Below are 20,822 nucleotides of genomic sequence, written 5' to 3'. Positions count from 1 at the left end.
TTCATCCATGAATTCAGTGACTATGTATTGGGTGCTTTCTCTGTGCCCGACGTGATGCTAGGGGCCGGGGACACCAGCATAAACAGGACAGATGAGGCTCCTTCCCTCTTGGATCTTCCATTCTCCTCTGAGCCTCCAGAGCCTTGCTTTTGGTGCTGTTCTGATGTTGGCCACGTGGCACGGCAGTTATTTGTACCTGTCGCTCCTGGACTGTGCACGAGCTCTCAGCTTCAGTCATCTGGGGGCCCCAGGGCCCAACCCTCAGCTTGCCACGCAGCAGATTGCATTGTCAACCACTGGGCACCCTTCCCCACGTCCAGAGGTGGAAAGTGTAGAACAGTGTAAGCATGAACAGAAGCACTGCTGGCCCCCATTTCCTGGGCCCACGAGAGCCTACTGGGTGCCAGGCACCTGACCCATGTTCTCCACCCGCCTGACAGCACACCGCAAGTTGGTAGCCATGAACTGGGACCTCAACCGGGCCCTGGGGGCCAGGCTTCTTCCCCAGCGGGCCCCTCACCCTAAGGGAGCCTCTTCCTGCGGCCAGATTCCAGGGGCCTCCTCATTCTGAGCCCTGCTCTGAGCACCCCCCGCCCCCAGCACTGGCCTGGCTTCCTGGAATTTGTCCTCCTAATTGAAACCAAACACCGGGGCTCCTCAGGGCTGTGCCCCAGAGGCCCCGGTGGGTTTCTCTTTCTCTCCCTCCTCCCTTCCTCAGCTGGGGGCGGGGTGCTCAGCCCTGGGCGGCCTTTGGGGGGAGGCACTTCCCCTGCACAGGGTGTGGGGTAGGGGCCCTCCTTACTGCTGGTGTCTGCATTAAACGCAGCCTTCTCACAGGCTGGAGACATAGAGGGAGAAGGAGGAGAAAGCAAGTAAAGGGAGACGGTGAAGAGCAGTCTACCGGGATAGTCCCAGGAAAACCCTGCATGAGCCCTGTCTTAGGCCATAGGCCTGGGAATTGGAGGGTGGATTTGTGAAAGTCAGCTCCATCCAGACCTACCGTGTGACCTTGGCCTTGGGCAAGTCACCTCACTTCTCTAAGCTTCAAGTTCCTCACCTGTACAAAAATGGGGATATAGGGAATCTATCTCACAGGATTATAGAGAAAATGAAACAGGATAACCTGCATAAGTACTGTAACCATGGTCGGTGCTCAGTGAAACCCAGCACCGTCACTGTTCTGGGCAGCAACGTGGGTTCATTCGGTTGGTTGGTGGAAGGCACGTTTCAGGATGTGTGGGGTTGTGGAAGGATGTAGTTGGAAAGGTCGCTCAGGGTCAATGGATGTTTGTTGAACGAAGGAATTCATTCAACTTTCAACAAACATTCACTGAGGTCCCCCCTGTGCCAAGCCCTGGGACACCACTGTGAGGACGTGAGGTGCCGCCCGCCCTCAGGCCTGAGCGGGGAGGGTGGGCAGATGGTCACAAGCATCAGAGGTGATGACAGCGCAGACTGCTCAGTGCTGTGACTGGTAAGGAAGCAGAAGGGCTGTGGGAGCCCTCAGGAGCACTCACCCAGGCTGGGGCATGGGACAGGGGGGTCAGGGATGGCTTCCAGAGAAAGTGCCTGGGTGGCAGCTGAGTGAGCTCTGGATGTACTCCTTACCTCCCTTTCTGCACTTGCTTCTGCCAGCACTTGTCCTTGTGTGCCAGCTGGACCAGGTGCTGTCTGAGGACACGGCCGTGCTGGCAAGCCTAAACTCACCACCATCAGATGGGGGGCCGCTGCCTTCACCTTGGCCTCTAGCACTCTGTGTTTCCCCCCCATCGTCACTCCCCAACATCATCATTCGAACCACTGGTTTCCACGTCTGTACTCTTGGCTGCGTTGTCTTGCAGACATACCCCTCAAGTCACAAATGGGAGGCACACCGGTACTTTTAAATTCTTTAGTAGCCACGTTGAAAAAAGTAAAAAGAAACAGATGGAGGGCTTCCCTGGTGGCGCAGTGGTTGAGAATCTGCCTGCCAATGCAGGGGACACGGGTTCGAGCCCTGGTCTGGGAGGATCCCACATGCCACAGAGCAACTAGGCCCGTGAGCCACAACTACTGAGCCTGCGCGTCTGGAGCCTGTGCTCCGCAACAAGAGAGGCCGCAATAGTGAGAGGCCTGCACACTGCGATGAAGAGTGGCCCCCGCTTGCCACAACTAGAGAAAGCCCTCGCACAGAAACGAAGACCCAACACAGCCAAAAAAAAAAAAAAAAAAAAAGAAACAGATGGAATTACTTTTACTAATATATTTTATGAATCCCCAAATATCAAAAATATGATAAACATGGAATCAACATAAACAAATTATTAACAAGCTAATTTACATTACTATTATTATTTCTGTAATATGTCTTTGAAATCTGGTGTGTATTTTGCACTTACTGCTCACCTCCATTTGAATTAGCCACATTTCATAGGCTCAATAGGTCCGCATGGTGAGTAGTTATCATAGCGGATAGTGCAGCTCTAGAATGTGGGTTCTTCTAGGGCAGGGACCCTGTACTTTTCATCTCTTTCTTCAATGCTGAGAGGGGTGTCCTAGGGGGAGGGCACTGCATGGACAAAGACACCAGCATGAAAGATCAAAGTGTGTTCAGGGAACAGCACGCCATTCGGTGTGGCTGCGTTGTGAGGTAAATTTGCCGGGAGGAGTGGGCGATGGGATCGCATTGTGTCTGTACCACATCGAGAAAGGCCTTGAATACTGTGCTAAGGAATTTTGGAGTTTGGTCATGTGGGCAACTCAAGTCATCATTTATTTATAAGCAGAGGAGTGTCATATTCAGGTTAAGGGTTTAGAAAGAGCCCGCTGGTAGGCAGCATGGAGGGTAATTTGGATGGGACTAAACAGGAGACAGGGAGACCAGCTAGGAATCAGCTGCTACCATACAGGTGAGTGATGAGGAGGCAGTGGGGATGAGGAGGTGGGACTGACTGGAGAGACAGTAAGAAGGCTGAATGTCAGGACTTGGGGACTGACTCATTGGAGGGGGAGCGAGAAATCAGGAAGAAGTCCTAAGTTTTTACTTTGTGGTGCCAGTTGCCTGTGCCAGGATACGTGGGAGGAAGTGGAAGAGGACCAGGTCTATCGAGGACAACATCAAGAGCTCAATCCTGCTACATGCTGGTTTTGAAATCCTAGCAGGACCTCGTGGTGGACAGGAGCAGTAAGTGGTGCACTGTGCTGGGTTCACAAGGGATAGTGCGTTCCTTGTCATGCGACGCATTCAAGCAAGGGCTGGACGAACACTAGCCTGGGATGTTGTAGAGGGCTTATGTGCATTCCAGGTGAGCTGCGCTTGGTGACCTATCAGCCTAGATGGTGTCTGAACCTAGGGTTTTGCTGCATTTGCGTGTGGGAGACACTGTCTATTGGAGCTTGGGCATGTCTACAATTTGGGAACCTTTGTGGTCTAAAGGTGGTTTGTGTTTTTGGACCTTGGCCCACAACTGGAACTGGGGGCAGGATACAGGCATGTTGACTGCATGGGGGCAGAGGTTCCATCCCAACAGACCACGAGGGAAGATAGCCCTGAGGTCCTGTTGGACCCATATCTTAGAAGCAGAGAGCGAGAAGGATCCTTGATCTTCAACCAACCTCCTCTCCCTTCCTCAATTTAATTTGTGGGAAAACTGAGAGCCTTGCTCCAGGTCACACAGCAGGTCATGACACATCCGGTCCAGGTGTATGGGTGGGAGGTGGTGGGGTGGGTTCATGCTGGATCCGGGTACCCCCTCCCCAAATCTCAAGTGCCCATAGCATCTGCATCTCCTCGCCTTTCCTTGGCGCAAGAGACGTCCTTTCACATATGTGGTAAGGGATCCTGGTCCCTTTTAATTAGGAGGATACAAAGAGAGGAGTCAGACAGCCGCCCCCACCCACGGTTGGGAGAGTCAGTGCTCCCCAAATTACACAGCAGATGCCAGGACTCCGGGAACAAGACCCAGCTTGATAGCTTTGTGGTAACCTCAGCCAGCACAATTTTATTTTTATGTTTTAACTCCTTGGCGATATAGAGACCTCTCACAGGCAGGAGAAATGGCATCCAGAACTTCTCCCTTGAAAATAAAATATTTTTGAACTTGCGCAACACACACCCAGTTTAATTAACCCTTTTGTCGCGAAGCTTAGTCTGCGCTGGGCTGGGTGAGAAAACTGTTTCTCTCCTATGTGGTGCGTGTAGTGCAAATTACTTGAGAAGGAGACAAAAAATGTGGAGTGATATGATAGCTGGGCCATGGTCTTGCTGTGGGACCCCCGACTAGCCCCTGATCCTCTTGGGGTCTCTGGGTCTCAAATGATAATTCCCTGGACAAACAACCTGATGGGCAATTAATTATATGTGCCTCCTCTGGGGTCTCTATTTTTTTCTGTTTTTAAAATTTCAGTCTAAGGTGACTCTTCTATAGCAGTCCTTGCATTTCATCTCTGCACCCTTCAAATCTCTATTTCTATACAGACTTGCTGTTCAGAACTGGAACCAGAATGTTTTGAATCAAAGCTCACCTCTGACCCCTCCCAGTCCCTCATCTCCATGTGCTAAAGGTAGGAGGCTACCCCTGTATCCTTTTCTCTCTAGCCATACTGACTCCGCCTAATGACGCCTGTATCTTTGCACCTCTGTCTGGTCTCCCGCGCTCAGATTAGTTTTTTAATGCTCAGCTCTGCTCTGTCACTTCCTGGACCAGAAATCTGGAGGGGTGAGCCCCTCCCCCATTGTCTGAGGACTGAAGTCCCAACTTTTATGCCTTCAAGGCATACTGCCCCAAGACCTAGCCCCTGGCCACTGTGCAACCATTTCCCACCCGGCTATTTTCTCCAAGCTCCATTTGTTCAACGTGCAAATATTTGTTGAGCCCTTACTATGTGCCAGGAATTGTGTTGGGTACCCAGGAAAAAACTGATGCACAAGTGCTCAGAAACCCAATGTGTTTTGAGAGCTCAGGGGTTTGGGGGCTCTGAGGAGGGGCACGGAATTGGGAGAGGGACTGGGCTGCAGCCAGCTCTCTTCTTGCTGGTTTCCTGTTTACTATTAACAGCTGCCCATCCAGCCTAGCACACAAACGCCCAGGCGAACCTTGGTATGTTTTCAGACCAGCAGCTCAATCACAAACACGAGCAGGCTACTTGAAATTCGCCTTCAGCTGCCTTGAAAATCTGCAAAGGGACCCCCTTTAATCCTTCCCTTTCTTACCCCATGCACTCCCCAACTTCTGCCTTCCTCTCCCCTCCTTGGAGGACATATGGCCCCTTGAAGTTTTTGCTTGCAGGGAGGAAAAAAAAAAAAAAACCAAACACCAAAATACCCAGCTTCAGTGTGGAGGGTTTTTCCTTTTTTAAAAAAAAAATATTATTAAGCATCAAGAGACAGAGCAATCTGCTTGCAGATACTATACGTGCATAATTAATAAAATCTTATTATTTATTTATAAAGAGACACGCGAGGAACTGGCGGATTAGGGCTATCCCCATTATATATGAAGAGAAGGAGAGAGACAGTGGGGGAGAGAGGCAAATACTTTTTAAGCGTTAGAGCCTTCCAGAGAAGTGAATCTCTCAGTAGGCAATGAACAAGAAGGCATCTTCTCCTCATCCGAGTGCTGCTCCGAGCTCAGGAGGCACCAGAAAGCAGAAACCTGGTTCAGTTTAAAAAAGGAACGGGACCAGCTCGGTGCTCGTAGTGCCCAGGATACCGGCTTCGGGTAGCTGGCAGGAGAGCAGGAGGCACCGCGGAGGGCCTGGCGGCGGGGAAAGAGGCTCGGGAGCCAGCCCGGGGCTTCTAAAGGAGGGGGACTTGGGCACAGAATCCCCCTGGTAGGTGGGGGGAGAAGCGGGCACGGTCACCTCATGGGCACCACATAAATAACCCAGACGTCGGCCGAGAGGAGCCCCTGGTTCCTCTGGTCCAGTATAAAGAAGGTAACAGTAACTGGAGGGGGGCTTTTCTAAATGCCAGCTTTGCCCTTGGACCTCTGCATGCCAGATGCCCGGCCAGGGCCGCCAATATCAATAACCCAACTTATGTAACAGCCCCTGCGGCCAGGCAGGCAGGGGTCAGAGCCTCCCAGGCTTCTTGAGTTGGGGTGGATCTTCGCTCTCCCCGTTCTCTCTCTCTCCTTTCTCCCTCTCTCATTTTTTCTTTTCTATGCTTTAAAATAGAAAACAGGCTTGTGCAGAACCAACCCCACAGAAAGGGGTAGTTTGGAGGGATTTTTTTCCCCCACCTCCCTCAGCTGCAAGCAACTCAAGCAGCGGAACGCTCAGCCTTCCCAGGGCGGTGGGCTCCGAAGGGGGGCGAGGAGAAGGGCTGGGTAGGGGGTTGGCCTGAGCAGCAGCCCCCGCAGGGTTACCCGGGCGCGTGCAGGGAAACGTCTCAGCAATTCCAGCGCCCGAGCGGAGCGCGCGCGGGGGGGGGGGGGGGGTTGGGGTGGGAGGGGGGTGAGAGGGGGTGGGGGCGCGCGGCGCGGGGCACCTTGAAACCGCCGGCGGCCGCGCGCTGATTGGCCGAGCCGCCGCCTCGGCGTTCCAGCCAGGCGCCCCTCCCCCCGCGCCGTCCACCCCGGAAGGAATTTCCTCCTCTGGCGGCCGCTATTGTTGTCCGCCTTCGCTGTTTGGGTCGGATCGCGTAACCATAGTATCCAAACTGTGTCCGCGCGGGGCCCCAGCCTGGGACCCCGGTGCCCCCAGCCCCTCCAAGCCCCCCCCCCTTTTTTTTTGCAGCCTACTTATCATGACTTCATCGGACTCCGGGGAGCAGGAGAGGGGGATGGGGCGGCGGGGGGGAGCTGGCCCGCTCCTGGCTGCCCTTACTTCGAGATGTTTTCAATTATAATTTTTTAAAAAGTCTGCTTCGTGGGTTCGAGGCTTTTAAATTCTTCCTACTCCCCCCCCCACCACCTCCATTAAACCGTTGGACCAAACTTGAATGGGGTTTTCCCTGCGTTTCCCCTTTACCGTCTTCACTCCAGACCCTGACTTTGCTGCTCACAGCTGGGGCTGGGGGGTGGGGGTACTTAGCAGCAGAAGTCACCCCCCCAAACCCAGCCCCTCAGACGCGGGCTGTGTCCCGGCCCCTGGCCCTGGGCTTGAGCTGGGGAAGGCGAAGCTAGCGGTGGGGTCGGGGACATCGGACCCTGCAGCCCCGACCCTCCGCCTCGGGCTGCTTCCTGGCGGGGTTGGGGATCCTTGCAGAAGGATCTGGGGGGAGGAGGTGGATGCCCGCCAACCCCTTATCAAAGGGATACGTGGTTGACGGGGGAAGCAGCTGACAGGTTCTTGGGAGAACAAGCCCCCTTTCCCCACAAATTTCTCCCTCGATCTCTGAGCACAGAGACATCCTAGTACGCGCGAGCAGCCTGAGACCAATACCTGCCCCCCCACCCCCCACTCCTGCGAGAAAACAAAAATAAAAGCCCTGTCCTTGCGAAGTGTATTCTGCTGGGAGAGGTGGGAGAGCCAGCAGCTAGTCCGCACCGGGGCTGCGAGCGGCGCGGGAGCCCCCGGGGCTGGGGCTGGCAGCGGGGGGCGGTGTGTGTGCTGGGGGGTGTCAAACATTCCCAGAACTCAAGTATTCTCCCGGCGCCCGTTGGGGCGGGGGCAGCAGCCGCGGCGGCCCAAGTTCGGGGCAACACTGCCCCCTAGGGGCCACCGCAGTAGGTTTGCAGCCGGAGTGGCGAGGGGCCTTGAGGGCAGGGGCGGCAGTGATTCCCCCGGTGACCCGTGACAGGCCTGAAGAGGGCTTCCAAACGCCAGTTCTGCGGTCGTGCGTGAGGTTTTATGTTGGCTCTAGAATTTAAAACTTTGGCAGACAGTGGGTGCATCCTACAGGCTTCCAGTGATGGATTGCACCTTTAAGATCAATGAATCTAGCACCCTTTTGAGCAGTGGGGATACTGAGGTGAACAAGACCACCCTTCCCTGCAGAGAGCACACAGAAGCACAGTGGTATAATGACTGTTGGGGTCTTAAGAGAACCCTCACCCAACCTGGGGGGAAATCAGGGAAAGCTCCCTGAAAGAGGTGACGCTTGTGCTAAGTCCCAAGGGAGAAGTAGGAATTCCTCAGATACACAGAGGCAAAGGGAGAAGACAGTCCAGGGAGAGGCATGAACAGGCAACAGCATGGGCAAGCACAAGTCTTTTTTTTTTTTTTTTTTTAATTATTTATTTTGACTGTGCCAGGTCTCAGTTGCTGCGTGTGGACTCTTAGTTGCGGCATGCATGTGGGATCTAGTTCCCCGACCAGGGATCGAACCCGGGCCCCCTGCATTGGGAGCGTGGAGTCTTACCCACTGGACCACCAGGGAAGTCCCAGGCAAGCACAAGTCTTGAGAGAGCATGACCCTTAATGAAACTGAAGATGGTGTAGCTGAAATGTAAGGAGAGAGGGCAGTGGGGAGAGATGTGGCTGGAGAGGAAGCCAGATCCAGGTGGTCCTTGTGTGCTGGCCTAAGGAGCCGTGATTTCCACGTGCAGCCTCTGGGGAGCCCCAAGAGGCTCCTGAGCCCTGGGCTGGACTGCACGTTGCGAACACCCTCCCTTTTGAAACCAGGCCCTGGGAATGCAGAAATGACTATTTTTATTTACCTGCCTCATTCTAGAAAGGATCTAAAGAAAAATCAGATATGGTTCTTGCCTTCAAGGAGCTTGTAGACTGAGGTAGATAAAGAATAAACCGGGTCAAGGCAGAATGAAGAAGGCACAGTGAGGACTTTCTAAAATACACACCTAGTGGCCCTGCTCTTAACCTCTTTGTTGGCTCCTGGGTGTCCTGAGGGGCAAGCCCCCTCCTTTGCATGGCATTCAAGGCCGTTGCTGGCCTCTCCAACTCATCTCATCCCAGCCCTCACACTCCCATTACTCCAGCCCATTGAGTTACTTGCAGTCCCCCCAATACACTGTGTTCCGTCCAACCATCAGAGCAGTGCCCATACCATTGGCTCTGCCTGGAATCATATCTTTGTTCAACTGTTAACTTTTTCTTTTTTTGGCCATGCGGCATGCAGGATCCTAGCTCCCTGACCAGGCATCAAACCAGTGCCCCCTGCAGGGGAAGCGTGGAGTCTTAACCGTTGGATTGCCAGGGAAGTCCAACTGTTAACTTTTTCAAGATGCCACTCAGGCATTACTCCATCTGGGAAGCCCTATTTGATCCCCAAAACTGAACTGGGTTCCTCCTTTCAAACCCCATTGTCCCTTGTGCTTTTTTTTTTTTTTTTTATCCCAGCACCCATCTCAGTATAGTTTAATAATCCATAGGAGGCTGGTAGCCTCCATTTCTGATTTCCCCTGGGTCTCTAGGTCATACATCCCCAGGGCACAGAGTAGATGCTCATTTAAGTTTTTGTGGTTGAAGACTGGGTACAAGCTGCTTGTGAAGAACAGTAGTAACAGACATTCACTGACTACCTGCTGTGTGCCAGGCACTGTGCTGGCCACTTGTCATATTACTGTTCCCTCTTACTACAACCCTATAAGGTTGACATTACCCCATTTTGTAGATGGGGAAACTGTGACTCAGGGAGGGAAACTGACTATCAAACTGATGAAGGTATTTGTCAAAACTCATTGAATTTTTTGAAGTTAAAATCTGTACATGTAAGTTACACATCAATTTTTAAAAATAAAAAAGAAAGCATCCAGAGCACATATTTGTCATGTCTGAAAAGACTCTGAGAAATGTTTTGTTGTTGTTGTTGTTATTACAAAAGAGATAGAGGGAAGACACAGTTGGTGAGAGGCAGGGCCATGTGGTCTCTCTCTAAGCCCTGTTGGTCTGCCATCACTCTAGTCCACTAAGCCATCAGGAGGCCCCAGGAAGGCTCACCAGGAGAAGGTGGTTCCTACAGATTGCGGGGTCCCACTGGCAGAGAAGGGCTGAGCGAAGACATTCAAGGTGGGTGTGAAAGGCCATGGCATGTCAAGGTCAGAAGCTTGGTCCGATGTGGAGCCAGCGTCAGAAGCATGTAGGAGAATAATGGGGGATGAGGCTCCCAGGTGAGCGGGGTCCGACTGTGGAGGGCTTTGAACACCCGGATAGAGCTGGACTCAGTGTACAGGCAGTAGGAGCCATTGGCTTCTAGAGAGTGCTGACCTGAGCTTTTCTTGAAGGAATGAATCCATTCTTGGGGGAGGGGGGCGAGGGGTATTGTTTGCTGGCTCATGTGAGGCTGGATTTGGAGGGGCCAGAACTGGGGGGAGGGGGAGTCCCAGGGTATGGAGACACACAGAAGAAAGGCAGGGTCTGAAGGAAGCTGGGGTTTGAATGCCAGCAGCCTAGTGCACACCCCAAGGCCACAGCACCAGGTGGAGGAGCAGGGCCAGACTCACGGAGCTGAATTCAGAGTTCAGCAGAGCGTGGACTGGGGTGAAGGCAGGCAGGGCAGGGAGGAGGTGAACACTATGGCCAAGGCCTGGGGTCCAAACCTGGCCCTTCTACTCACTTCCACAGCGGTGTGACCTTGGACAATATAACGATCTCTCTAAGCCTCAGTTTTCCCATCTGAAAAAAATGGTGCTATTAATAGTATCTATCTCACAGAATATTCCAAAGATAAAATGAGATGATACATACACAGCTCTGAATACTGGGCCTGGCTCACAGTAAATACAGAACATGTGTTGGGTTTTTCCCTTCTGATCACCCTCTATTCTCAGTCCCCTCCCCCAGTCTCTTCTTTCCATGAGCACCCACTCCAGTGAATTCCATATATGACCCTAAATATACATGTATCTTTGTAAAACTTGTAGCGTTGTTTTGGGTGCCAGAGGTCTCATTCTGTATCCTTCATTCCCCTCCACACACATACTCAACACTACATGTTTGAAGAGCTCTTTGTTGCCTCCTGTTACTCTATAGTTTTCTGAGCATACATCCACCCCGTTTTACTCATTCATTACCCCCTGGTGATGGACACCTACACTGCCTTGAATTTCTCCCTCTTATAAATAATTCCTTGACAAACACCCTTGTATACATCATGGATGAGTCCCTTGTGGACCTGTGTGAGCATTTCCCTGGCATACCCGGGGGTGCACCGGGGGTACAGCTGCTACCTTACGGGACACACGCCTACTTAACTTTACTAACTATTGTTAGGTTGCTTTCTAGGATGACCCACCAGCAGCATGTGAGAGCATCTACGTCCTGCATGCCTGCCAGCACTTGGTATTACCCACCATTCTAATTTTTGCCTCTATGATGAACGTAAGGTGCCAACACTTTAATTTGTGTTTCTTGCATTGTTAGCGAGTATAAGCAGCTCTTCATGCACTTGTCGGCCATTTGGGCTTCTCCTTCTGGAAATTACTTGTGTCCTTCGCACATTTTTCTGCTGGGTTTCCTGGTCTGTCTTCCTGTCAGGGGCTCCACAGCCAGCATTGAGGACAGCCTACAGCACCTGCCTCAGAGCAGGTCTGTCCTCTGGGGATGGGGAGGTCAGGTTGGCATGAAGGGCCTGAGCTCTGGCAAACCATTGCCCTTGGTCCTGGGTGGCATTGCCACCGAACTGCTGTCATTTCATAAGTCTTCCCTGAGTGCTTACCCTCTTTGGGCTCCAAGAACCCAAACGACTTGTGCTGCTCTTGCATCTAAGGACTCATGGTGCAGTGAGGGAAGCAGACTGGGTAGAAGAGACTTACTCCAAAGATTAAATGAGATGCTGCATATAAAGTCCTTCCCCGTTAGAGCCCCTGTCCTGCTTGATGGTCCTGGCTTGGGTAATGGAGGAAAAATTCATCACTGCAGCATGGAATCCACAGCTACCTTCTAGGGAAGGCAGCTCTGAAAATGGAAGGCCCTTTGGGCCTCCAAAAGGATGCCTGGGGCCAAGTTTAGGGCAAGGGGTCTTGGAGAACAGCTTAGCTTACCTGGGGAAAATTTGGGAGAGGGATGGAGTTGTAAGGAAGAACTGAGGAAGAGGGAGGAGGGGAGAGGAGAAGGGAAGTCCCTGGTGGCTTAGTGGTTAGGATTCTGGGCTTTCACTGCTGTGACCCAGGTTCAGTCCCTGGTCCGGGAACTAAGATCCTGCAAGCTGCGCAGTGTGGCAGAAAAAAAAAAAAAAAAAAAAATAGGGGAGAGGAGATAAGAGATGGGGTGAGGTCTGTAGAGTCAAGAGGCCCAAGCATAAATCTCAGTTATGAGCAGGGATGTCTAATATTCAATTTCAAGTCACTGGAACTACTCCTCTGTCTCCTTAACCCTTAGCAAAGCCCACCACCTCCTCATTTGCTGTAGCTGAGTGTTTTGTGGAAATGGAGGCAGGGGGTGAGTTTCTGACCAAGTTTCATGGCTTATGACAAAAGTCTGCACCCACAGGCCAGTGAGATAGTCCAAAAATTGAGCAAATACAGCCAAAGCAAGAATTTGGAATCGGGTGATCATGGAAATACAAGTCAGTCCCTGGGTAATGTGCAGAAATGTGAAATGTGGAGGAGTTAACTTCCAAGGGTGAATGGAGGGTGGGAGGCGATCTTATTTAATTCGAAGAGGGTTTTGTAGCAGATTGTATTTTCTTTTTTTTTTTTTAATTTTATTTATTTATTTTTGGCTGCGTTGGGTCTTCGTTGCTGTGCACGGCCTTCAGTAGTTGTGGCACACGGGCTTAGTTGCTCCATGGCATGTGGGATCTTCCTGGACCAGGGCTCGAACCCGTGTCCCCTGCATTGGCAGGTGGATTCCCAACCACTGCACCACCAGGGAAGCCCCAGCAGATTGTACTTTCCAAAAATAATTCCAATAATATAATCCCCTCCCATATGCTCCTCTTTTAATATGACTTTGACCCTCCTCCTATCAAATCAAGAGATGGGGTCTGTGTGTCCTTTCTTTGAACCTGCGTGGACCTTGATGACTGCCTTGACCAACAGAGTGTGGCAGAAGTGACACTATTGGGGACTTCCCTGGTGGCGCAGTGGATAAGAATCTGCCTGCCAATGAATGCAGGGGACACAGGTTCGATCCCTGGTCTGGGAAGATCCCATATGCCACTGAGCAACTAAGCTTGTGCGCTACAACTACTGAGCCTGCGCTCTAGAGCTTGCATGCTGCAACTACTGAGCCCACTACTGAAGCCCATGCGCCTAGAGCCTGTGCTCCGCAACAAGAGAAGCCACCGCAAGGAGAAGACCGCACACTGCAATGAAGAGTAGCCCTCACTCGCCACAACTAGAGAAAGCCCGTGCGTGGCAACGAAGACCCAATGCAGCCAAAAATAAATAAATAAATAAATTTTAAATCTTAAAAAAAAAAAAAGTGACACTATTTTTATGACTAAGGCTAGGTCATAAAAATGCCAAGCATGTCTGCTTTGTTCTCTTGGAGAATTCATTGTGGTGCAAGCCAGCTACCATGACTGCCCTAAAACTGCCATGCTGTGAGGAAGCCCAAGCTCTTTACGTGGAGGGATCACGTGGAGAAGTCCAGAGAAGGGTGCTTGGCTATCCCCCAGCTGCTCAGCCCTCTACTGTTCCATCTTCAGCTGCTGTCTAACTACATCACATGGGGGATCCTGAGCCAGGACAGCCCAGCTGTACCCTTTCCAAATTCCTTGCCCACAGAAATCACGAGAGGGAAGACAACGATTGCTGTTATTATTATTTTTTTTTAAAATATTTATTTATTTATTTATTTATTTATTTATGGCTGTGTTGGGTCTTCGTTTCTGTGCGAGGGCTTTCTCTAGTTGTGGCAAGTGGGGACCACTCTTCATCGCGGTGCGCGGGCCTCTCACTGTCGCGGCCTCTCTTGTTGTGGAGCACAGGCTCCAGACGCGCAGGCTCAGTAGTTGTGGCTCACGGGCCCAGTTGCTCCGCGGCATGTGGAATCTTCCCAGACCAGGGCTCGAACCCGTGTCCCCTGCACTGGCAGGCAGACTCTCAGCCACTGCACCACCAGGGAAGCCCCGATTGCTGTTATTTTAAGCCAGGAAGGTTTGATATGATTTGTTACACAGCAATAGATAATCCAAATGGGTTTATACTTATTTTATTATCAGTCTTTCCTGGTAGACTGTAGTTTCTGTTTTCTGCTCTATCCCCAGCATTTAGCCCGGAATGTACTATGCTCCACAGACATCTGTTGTATAAATGAAAGTTAACAGACCATATCAGCATGGTGTTGGGGGAACCAAAGGGGATGTGGGAGCCCAGGGAGGCTCCTAACCCAGACTGGGAGATCTGGGAAGGCTCCCTGGAGGAAGCGATGCTGCTCTGAGTCCCTGGGCAGGGCTAGACACACAGGAATATTATTCCTCATCTCTGGTGCTGCTTGTTTGTTCTTGGCCCAAATGAGGCTTCCTGGCTTGATGTGCATCCACTAGGCCGATCCCTGTGTCCATTTGCGGGCTTCCTCTTCCCCCTCCCTGTTGCAGTTGCAGCTCTCTTTTCTCCCTCCTTTGTTGGGCCTGCGGGCTCACTCCTTCTGCCTCCTCTGACTCTGGGTCTGGCTGGAGAAAATTAAGTCAATGGGGAGGGAGGAGTTGACAAATAGATGGTCTAGTAATTGAATTTTTTTTTTTTTTCGGCTCTAGCCCTCTCTCCACCCCACAGAGAGCAGGAGGAATTAGCTCTCTAGACAGTGGGTTTTCTTTGCTAAGGAGCTCTGGTGTTGCCTTCCCTGCCTAGACGAGCAGGGAGGAGAGGGGAGTGGCAAGCAGGAGCCTTCTTAGGATCCTCTAGGCTAAGCCTTGCACGGAGAAGGAAACTGAGGCCCAGGGAGGGGAGGGATTCTCTGAAGGCCCTAAGTGGGTTAACATCTGAGCTAGGACTAGAAGGGAAGGCAGCTGGGGCCAGCCCTTGAACTGCCCCAGGATCGTGGCGGGGAGCAGAGACTGCGAAGGCCTTGGTGTGTAGCAGGGACACAGGGGCAGCAGTCTACAGGACACCTGGGGCTCTGGGTCCCTGGCAGTCCCTATACCATTGGTTGGGGTTTCCTTGTCTGGGAGGGGGTGGAGTTGGTAGGGTGGCCAGGCTGCTGGGCACCCAGGAGGTGATGCCTGTTGCTGTGCAGGTCCAGCCACCCCGCAGGACCGGGCTACCTTGCAGGTCTCTCTTCATTGTAGAGTACCCTCTATGGGCAGAGGTGGGTGCCAGGGGGTTGGTAGTGACCTTGGGCAGAGGGTTGGCAGGACTGGAAATAACCTGGCCACGTGCTCTAAATCTCACCATTCTGAAAAATGAAATGGCCCCTTGGATCTCACGCAGCTGCAGTGAGTTATGGAGGGCACCGCTCATAGAAGCCCTCCATCAGTAGGGCCCGTTACTGCCTCATTGTCCAGGTGATGACACTGAGGCTCCAGGAGGCCCTCCCTGGTTCTGGGTTGCAAGCTACCAAGTGGCAGCCCCGGGATTCAAACTCAGGATCACCGAGCTCCCAAGCCCTCTGCTCACCCAGGCTTCTCGGCTCCTCCTCCTCCAACCCTGCGGGGGTGGGCGCCGGGGCGGGGGGAGGGGGGGAGGGCGGGGGGAGGGGGGGAGGGCGGGAGGACGGGGCCCGCCTTGCCCGGGGGCGGCTGCGGGGCTCCGGAAGCACTTGATTTATTAAGCTAATGTTCTAGCGCATTTACCCCATCCTATAATGAGCTGTTTCCACCAGGGGGTGTCTGCAGAGCGACTGCGGGATTCCAGCCGCTCCAGGAGGGAGGCAGGGGTGGCTGGCGGTGGGCTGTGCGGGTCTGGGCGTCTGGCCGCCCGGGGAGGGGTGAGGTTCGAAAGTCTGGGTTGAAAAATCACCCCCTGGTGCGGGGGGTGCTGAGGGGAGGCGGGAGGCTGGTGCAGTCTGGGCGCAATCCAACATTTCTCCCTGGGCCAGCCTGGTGCAGCCTCCCAGCGACCCAGGGGCCTGGGAGGGAGCTCTGGCTCCAGCATTCTGGCCCGGTTCCTCCCTGCCTGCCCCTCTTCCTCAAACTTCTGAGGATTCTGAGCTTAACCTGCCTACTGTCTGCTTGTCATCCCTACAGAGCTGGCATTTCTGTGGCTTGATGTGACAGTTATGTACTTTGCAGCCAGACAGATCTAGGTTCAAATCTAAGCCCCCCTGTGACCTTAGGGGGGAATCCCTGACCTCTCTGGGCCTCAATTTCCCATTTTAATATGGGGATAAGAAGCTGTGTTTTGTGGGGTTATCACTGAGGATCAGTGATAATGCATGAAGAGCTGTGTACAGGGTGATAAACGCTGCCTTGGCCACCTGGCCTGCTGACAGTGGGGCAGACCTACTGGGCCACATAACCTGGACCCGGTATGCCCCCTGCACAGCAGATGCCATGATCCTGAGATGGGCCCCTCACACGCAACAAATGCCTGCTGACAAGCCCATGCTGCAGGGCTTCGCTTTCCTCAAGCAGGGCAAGCAGTGCTTGGTATTTGGCTTTAAGAAACCTGATTCCTGGACTTCCCTGGTGGTGCAATTGTTAAGAATCTGCCTGCCAATACAGGGGACACAGGTTCGAGTCCTGGTCCGGGAAGATCCCACATGCCACAGAGCAACAAATCCTGTGTGCCACAACTACTAAGCCTGTGCTCTAGAGCCCGCAAGCCACAACTACTGAGCCCACATGCCACAACTATTGAAGCCTGTTCACCTAGAGCCCGTGCTCCACAACAAGAGAAGCCGCCACAATGAGAAACCCGTGCACTGCAATGAAGAGTAGACCCCGCTCGCCACAACTAGAGAAAGCCCATGCGCAGCAACGAAGACCCAACACAGCCAAAAATAAATAAAATAAAAAATTTATTTTAAAAAAACCCCCAAAAACCTGATTCGTTTCTCCTTCACCAAAGTCGCAATCCCTCAGAGCCTGGACTCTGTGCCAGATTGGGTGACCCGCTCAGTGGTAAAACTGTTCCACTTGGCACTCATTCTTTTTTTTTTTTTCTTTAACGTGTTTATTGCTATTTTGTTTCTTTAGCATGTGCCTGGTATCCAGAAGGCACTCATCAAGGGGTAGCTATCACTGCTCTTCAGATTGGAGAAGATGCTCTCCCACTGACTCTGTCCCCTAGGAGGGAAAATAGGATGACTAGCACGGGTCTTTTGAGGTGGATACCTTCTGGCATGGTGTGCAAGGCCTGCTCATCTTCCCCAGGAACTGTCACCCCAATTTTCCACAGCAGGGCAGTTGAGAGACTTGCCTAGGCATCTGGCACACAAGTGGCCAAGCAAAGACTGACACCCAGTCTGCTGGACTCCCAAACCAGTGCCCCTGCCTCTCCTCACTAAAGGTCACTGAGGGAGCAGACCTGCTGAAGACAGGACAAAGGTGAGTTCTCTCAGCTTCTTTCTTGCAGCAGGTTAACCAGACTTGGGCTCTGGGTGAATATGGGATTTTGTGGACCCTTTTTAGGAAGGGCTGAGTTTGGAGGAAGAGAGTCTTGGAGGGGCCTGCCCCACTACTGGGTACCTTGCCCCTGTTGCCTTGGTTTTTGTCCCTTGCTCAATTCAGAACCTCCCCTACTTCCTGAAAGAGAACTGAACTGCCCGAAATTGTTCATAAGCAAGTGGGATGGACTGAAGGTTAAGGCAGAGATGGACGAGGCTGTTTCTGGTCATGCTTTATAGCAAAGAGCCTAACAGAATCCATACTAGATGTTCTGTTCCCCGTGCCCCAGCCCGGCTGCCTGCCCGGGGGCACTGCCCCGTCTTGCCCTCTCACAGACGGCTTGCTCACCTTCGCCAGCCTTGGTACTACTGTTCCCTCCTTGCCGGCTTCCCTCTGCATGGCCGGTGCCTGGAGTGGTTAGTCCTTTTTCAGTCCCCGCCTGATCCAGGGAAGCCCTCCAGCCACCCCCCACAACCTTCCTGGCTTCTGTTGTCTTTGTAGTCTTCATCTGCAGGGCCTTTGTTGATTGCCTGTCCCCTTCTAGAATGGAAGCTCTGTGAGAGCAGGGACTTGGGCAGCTTTGTGCCCAGGACACCCCCAGCAACGCGGTGGTGAATAATCCACTTTAAGCTCTTTTCTTCCTCAAACTCACCTGTGCCCCAGATCCTGGCTTAAATTTGCACACCTGAGTTTACCTCAGGACTCCAGGCACTTTATAGCCACACCGTCTCCCACTTTTGCTAACACTCGGTGTTTGCCCTAAACAGACACTACCATGTGCTTTCCACATATTAACTTAATCCTCACAAAACCCCCTTGAGGTAGGCACTGTTATTATCAGCATGCCTGTTTTACAGATGAGGAAACTGAAGCTAGAGAGAGCTGGTCCAGTCCTACACCGTGAGTGAGTGGCAGGGCTGGGGTTGAAATGGAGATAGTTGGTTCTCTGGAACCCCTACTGCAGACTGCACCTAGAAGCAGCAAGATGCTCTCACCTGCCGCTCAGGGGGCAGCCTCCCCACCACCCCTATCCCCACTGCTCCCTAGATGGCTTTTCAGAGTATTTCTTCCAAATACATATGATGTTTGTTCCAAACTGTACATGTCTGGATGAGCAAACTTTCCTGCATCTTTTACACATTTAACAGAAACCAGCGTGAGAAAAAAGGACAGTGCTTAAGGAGATGGGAACCTCTGCTGGAACCCAATGGAAGTGGGTCTCGGGGAGGGATGGGCGCGGTCTACAAAGCCTCCTGGAATCTTTTTGTCTCTCTGAACCCCTCATCTGCCCCTTCCTCATGCTCCTCCCTTTCATTCGTCCTCTCTGGGCTCCGAGTGGACGATAACCTCCCTTATCTGGGCTCTGAAGCACTTATACACCTTTCAGTTCCCAGGGGAAGAGAGAGAATCTAATTGGCTGAGTTTGGACCAGGTAGGTCCAGTGGGGCCCTGTCACCTGTGACTGGGGGAGAGGGTGTGAGGGACACACATGGTGGTCATGGCCTTGGCCTGTGTGTGGAGGTGTAGTCTTCAGAGGAGAGGGACGGCAGTGAGCTGTTCAGGCAGCACTAAAATTACCTGCTATGGCCATGAAGATCCTTGAGGGCTAAACTAAGGGACTTATCCTCAAGGGGTTGTTCAAGCCAAGGAGTAGCAGAACCTGATTCACAGCTGAAGGCTTGCTTTGGCTGCTGGAGGTGGAGGTGGGCTACGGGGAGACCAGTGAGGGGCCCATTACTCCTGTGTTAGGTGGTGAGGGCCTGGACGTGGGCACAGCGCCCCTGAAGAGGAAGCAGTGGCACATGCTGCCTCCTTCTCTGGGCCATTTTTATTTCCTCCCTCCTGGGCCAGCTCTAAGACCCATCTATTGATTCTGAGACCTTACTCCATGCCAGGCCCTGTGCTGGGTGCTGAGGCGCTCACTGCTGTGGGAGAGACAGGACATGGACACATACCTCGCTTACACGGGGGAGTTGATGTGTGGGGAAGGAAGGTCAGGCGAAGTGCTTCTGAAGATCCCAGGGGGCCAAAATTACTTGGGGTTGGTGCCTGGGGCGGGAGGGAGGATCTGGGCCATATCTTGCAGAGTTAGTATGAGGCAGGCCCGGAAGAACAGGTGGGAATTGAATGCATGGAGCCATGGGTGAAGGACTTTCCGGGTGGAAGGGACAGCGTGGGCAAAGGCCTGGGGTTGGCAAAGTATGCGGCATGGCTGGCAGCTCTATGAGTGGGGTGTGTGGAGCTGAGTAATGGGAGGTGGAACTAGGGGAAGGCAGGAACCTTCCTTCGTGGAACATTTTAAATGCCAAGCTGAGGGGTTTAGACTTTATGCTGCGGCAGTGAGGAGCCCTTGACCGTGAGCAGATAGTGATGTGGTTAGTGTTTCCCTTCAGGACCCTGATAAATTAAACCAGCGAGGAAGGCACTCAGGCCTTCAGAGTGCCAGGGTCTGGGGGACACGTTGGTGCCTTGAAATTCTCCTCTGAAATGCCCATCCCCATATCCCAGGGCCTTTGGGAACACAGCAGGGTGGTCGATGAGGCCAGGAGAGGTTTGTGCAGGCACAGGGTGGCCGTGGTAGCGGCCACAGGGCTGAGGGCCTGCAGAAGCTGCTGATGGCTGAAAGGTAATTAACAGTTGTAATCACTCCTGTCATGACATCATTAAACTCCGATTGCACCGGCTGGGCAGCTGATGGATGGGCTCAGGAGTCACAGCTCGTGGGAAGGGCAGGATCATTTGTCAGTAGGCAGATCAGCAGTGGGGCCCAGGTCTGTACGTGTGAGGTGCTGGTGGGGCCCCGAGGTTCTGGCTGCCATCCTGGGCCAGGTCAGGGCAGGTGAGGCTGGGCCCAGACCCCGAACAGGTCCAGATTCTAGCATTTGACAGTAGATCTGAGCTGGGGGATCTTGAGCAATCAGGCAGTGGAGGTGCCCCAAGGCCCTGTGATGGGGGCTGAGTCGGGGCACAGGTTGTGGGGCTCTGGGAATCCCACTCCTTTTGCTTCAAACCTTTTCTCTCTCTAAATGGAAGTGTTATTTTTGTTGATTATACATGATTACTGAGAAAGAAATCCAAACAATATGGAGGAAGTATGTCTTCCACGATCCCGTTCCCCAGACATCCTCATTCTTAAAAGTTTGGCTTATGTTCTGGTTCCCAAGGCCCCTGCCAAGATTCTACCTGCTCCGTGGGCTATCCTGGTGACCTCCCAAGAAATCCCCTTTTGGGCTGAAAAATAGTTTGATGCTATTCCTTCCAGGTGTGGTCAAACTCAAGGAATAGAAAATTCCTACCCCCTCCCCACCAACCTGTGGCCCCCCCCAGCCTATCCCCCTCACCCCACTGCCAGGGCTGGTTCCTAGGGTAGTCTGCCACTTTCATTCAGTAAGCTCAGGAACAAGCTGTAATGTCCCAGCTTCTGCTGGTTCATTGTGTTGCCAAGAGCAGAAGCTGCATGGAAGGCTCTCGTTTAGCCAGGCCCTGCGTATTTGCAGATGCTGGCTCG

The 20,822-nt window shown here is 52.8% G+C and overlaps 1 long non-coding RNA gene across 2 annotated transcripts; it reads left to right on the top strand.

Moving 5' to 3' along the window:
- The first annotated feature begins 583 nt into the window (after nt 1-583).
- LOC309613373 lies at nt 584-20,806 on the top strand. Of its 2 annotated transcripts, XR_014235685.1 has the most exons (5): nt 584-2,888; nt 3,037-3,163; nt 4,457-4,542; nt 16,430-17,254; nt 18,172-20,806. It is a non-coding gene; the product is annotated as an uncharacterized lncRNA (long non-coding RNA). The 2 variants fall into 2 exon arrangements; XR_014235686.1 differs by lacking the exon at nt 3,037-3,163 and having other exon boundaries at nt 587-2,888.
- Nucleotides 20,807-20,822: the final 16 nt, after the last annotated feature.

Source organism: Balaenoptera borealis (assembly GCF_965194805.1).
Source record: "Balaenoptera borealis genome assembly, chromosome: 1".
Classification (NCBI taxonomy): domain Eukaryota; kingdom Metazoa; phylum Chordata; class Mammalia; order Artiodactyla; family Balaenopteridae; genus Balaenoptera; species Balaenoptera borealis.
Note: the sequence above shows the minus strand (reverse complement) of the source record. Positions and strands in the feature narration are given on the sequence as shown.